The sequence below is a fragment of the Gossypium arboreum genome, chromosome 12, assembly GCF_025698485.1.
Source record: "Gossypium arboreum isolate Shixiya-1 chromosome 12, ASM2569848v2, whole genome shotgun sequence".
In the NCBI taxonomy this organism is placed as follows: domain Eukaryota; kingdom Viridiplantae; phylum Streptophyta; class Magnoliopsida; order Malvales; family Malvaceae; genus Gossypium; species Gossypium arboreum.
Window position 1 is genome coordinate 76,692,996 of NC_069081.1, and position 4,006 is coordinate 76,697,001.

Here is a 4,006-nt window from a genome sequence, read left to right on the forward strand (position 1 = left end):
TAAGATTCTTAAGCATTGACGATATTGAAGATACCTGAGATGCGACTGAAGTGAGAGTGTCCACTTCATGTATTCCAGCGACTCATCTTCCTAACGTGGCTCAATTGGTTGGCCATTGGTAATTGTTACTAGCGATCCTCTCGATGATGTCGTAGGCCTCATTATAGGACTTAGAAAGGAGAGCACCATTAGTAGAAGCATCCACTACCGTCTTCGTGTGAGCATTAGGACCATTGTAAAATGTATCAAGTTGGATGCAATGTGGAATTCCATGATGAGGGCATTTCCGTAATAGCTCTTTGTATCGTTCCCATGCTCATACAAGGACTCATCATCCATTTGTTGGAAAGCAGTAATCTCGTTCCTCAACTTAGCATTATTACTAGGCGGGAAATACTTCATGAGGAATCTTTCGGCTAACTCTTGCCATTCAACCAGGCTCGAGCTTTGTCCCTTAGTGAGTACAGGAATATCTTCAATCGTAATGCATCTTCGGAAACTCCAGCTAATTTGAAAGAGTCGCTCACCTCCATAAATAGTCTTAAATGAAAATAAGGATTCTCTGTAGGCATTCCACTGAATTTTCCCACTGTCTGAAGCATCTGGAACATGACTGGCTTCAACTCAAATTGTTGTGCCTCAATTTCGGGTCTCTTAATACCCGGATTGAGATCATTAAAAACAGGCACTACATACTATCTTAAGGCTCTACCCCTATCATCAGCAATAAGGATAGGATTTTGAGCAAGGTTTGCTCCATTTCCTTGATTCATATTCTCAAAATCCATTCCTTCAGTCCTTCTCTGGTTTGCTTGTCTTCTTCACTGTCGGAAAGTTCATTCTATCTCAGGGTCTACTAGGAGTAAGTTAATAATCCGGTCAATACTCATAAACTCCTGAAATAATCACAGAAAAATTAATTGAGTTAAAAATTAAATAGAAAAATAAACCAAAATGTAAAACTAACAAATTCAAAAATAATGACTTTTTGAAACAGTCCCCGGCAACGGCGCCAAAAACTTGGAACGACAGAAAAATGTGCAAGTGTACACAATCGCAACAAGTAATAAAGTGACAAGTAAATGTCGAGTTATCGTACCCACAGGGACTGTAAAAGAATTATTTATGAAATTAATTGTAAAACACTTTGGTGAAGTAAAAATAATTTGGTTTTAGAAGGTCAAAAACTATTTTAAAAAAATAAGTAAATGATTTAAATAAACAATAGAGTTCTAGTGCACAATTTCAAGTAAGATTTAATCAATGTAACATACTTGTGTTGGATTAATTATATTTCTTGAACTCAGAATTATTAAACTCATGTTTACACTGTTTCGAGTAAATTCACAGCAACTTGGTAATTTGCTAACTTATGAACAAATTTACATACAAAAATCTATTCATCTCTTGACATATCCCTATGTCAATTCAACCGACTAAACATATTCTAGCAAGCAAACATGCTATTGCACATACATACTCATTAAATTGAACCAATCTCTTGCATAACCCTATGTCAATTCAAACGATTAATTAAATCTAATAAGCATATAAAAGACTTTGTGAACTAACAAGGCATCCCTACCATGAAACAATTTAATCACAATAATCTTGCAAGTTGTGCAACGCAATAATATCGCCAGATACATTGCTAATTTACCCTTCAACTACCTTAGAAGAATAAACATGCACTGATTAAGTACTGTGTCAATTAATTACAATTTTAATTTGTGTAAATAATTAATTCATTAGTTACCTCACAGTTGTAACGCAAGAATACCTTAGGCATGATTTTACTTAACCAAGCAATTTACCGAGGCCTATAACAGCATAAACATCATTTTAACGATTCAAGCAGCCAGAATATAATCAACCCAACACAAACATAATTTAATCTGAATTGAATAAAATAACCATTTCAATAGCATAAATGTTCATAAACATGTTCGTCAAAACAACAACAAAAATTAAAGAGTTAGGGAACAAGAGGCAAATCCGTTGTTTCTCCGTGGCTTGACTAGTTGCTCCGTTCTTCGTTCTTCGTTGGCCTTGGCTATCAAGGTGGCTTATGAAAACCTAATTTCTACTTCAAAATGGCTGATATAAGCCTCTTTCCCAAGAGAAGAAATCGACACTTGAACAAGAGGGAATGGAATGGAAAAAATGAGAGAAAAGTGAGAGAGGGAATGAGAGAATAATGTGAAGTGAGTGATGCTTTGAATGATCAGAAAGGGGTGGCTTTTATAGCTGATTGTGGCTGCTAAAAATAGAAAATTCCACCAGCCAAAGAGACCTCCCTTGGCCGGCCACACACATGGCAAAGTTTAGAGTTTCAACTTTGCTATTTTAAGCTTGGGGCAAATCTACAAAGCCATAATTTAAGGTGGGGTTTGAATGCAATTTAGAAGTCTTTTGATGGCCTTTTTGCAAGCATATTTAATCAGCTAAAATGCTGATTTGGGTCAGCATATGGACGGTTCTGGGCTGCCCATTTAGTGGCGGGTTCGGTTCGCTCAATTTGGCTCGACCAGTGCGGTTGAACTGGACCCTTTCTCCATAATTAATTAAAAATAATTTATTTAACCCACATTAAATAGGGAATAAATTAAAATTAATTAAATTATGAATTAATACACATTTCTGGACCATCTTGGGCTAGAAATTAAAGTGCCTCGATTCTTCAAATTGCTTCTCGGTTTTGTTCTTTCAGTAGTGTCAGCCAAGCCAATTTTCGACCTTTGCGCAAATCTGTCGAAAATAGTCAAAATTAATCAAAATTAAGTATAAATTAAATAAATTCACCATGTTCATATTTTTAACATGATTTAATTATTTTATAATATTTAATTATTTTTCAACAAGAATTTAACTAGATTTGCATGAATTTAAGTAAAATTGGGTATGAAAAGTATATAATTTTTTGTGTTTCCACACCCCCAAACTTAATTCATTGCTCGTCCTGAGTAATGTACAAATTTTCAAAAGAATCTCTTGGAAACACCTTTGAAAAATTCCTTCAGAACTACATTTTTCCCAAAATTATGAGTTTAAAATACTTATGCTCAAAGACAAAAAATCTGATAGTTATGCTACTTAAGTATATATATTGTTCTAATTAAATTCAACAACTTATTATAATATTAAAATTTAGACTAAATGCTTTTGTAACAAAGACATGTTAACCCATGCCAATTTGATTTTTATTCCTTTATTCAAGACTAAGCTGCAACCATTAAGCTTAACTTATGTCTTCATATGTTGCTTGTAGCAATTTCTCTCAACTAATGTAAGTAGCATGAGGACTTTGAATCAATAGGTCTTCATCAAGGTTGTAACGTGGCTAGGCTAGGGGTAGGTGAAAGATGGATAAATTTTGGTTTAAGAAACCCTAGACTCAGTGTCAATCGAACCTTCGGAATTTTTACCTTCGATACACCAACTCTACTTTCATATGCTCTTTTGTACATCTTTTTCAAATACATGTGCTCTCTTTTTTTTTAATTAACACGAGCACTTACTTTGTGTACTGTAATTCTCGAGCAATTGATACTTCTTTTCAATTCCCCCAAACTCATTTTCGAAGTACATCTTGAATATTATTGAGTCTAGTGTTTGGGACAATTTTAAGATCATTAAGCGAAAAGTAATGGCTAATTATTGTAAGGGTCGAAATAAAATTAGGCCATATAGTCTCAAAGTTGGGTTTCAAAGGATAAAATTTTACCATGGTGGGCTTGAAAGGCTCAAACGGTCCAAAGAATAGTTGTCTAAATCATTTCCAAGGTTCCATGCTCCCTAGGATTTCGCCTCAAGAAACTACTAAGTCAATTCTAAAGACATAAACTTTCATGCATACCTAACTTTCCTAAATAACTAAAAATTTTATAGTACGAATTTACATGCTTTATTAAAAATGCATTCATGTCATTATTAAACTAACATAATAATTTATTGAAATAATAGAACTTTATTCATACTTAAATTGAGCATACTTAACAAAATTCAA

General features: G+C 33.9%; 1 non-coding gene across 1 annotated transcript; it reads left to right on the forward strand.

Annotated features, from left to right (window-relative positions):
• Positions 1-266: 266 nt before the first annotated feature.
• LOC128285989 (small nucleolar RNA R71) lies at positions 267-372 on the forward strand. The gene has a single exon (XR_008276536.1). It is a non-coding gene; the product is annotated as a small nucleolar RNA R71 (small nucleolar RNA).
• The last annotated feature ends 3,634 nt before the right edge of the window (positions 373-4,006 follow it).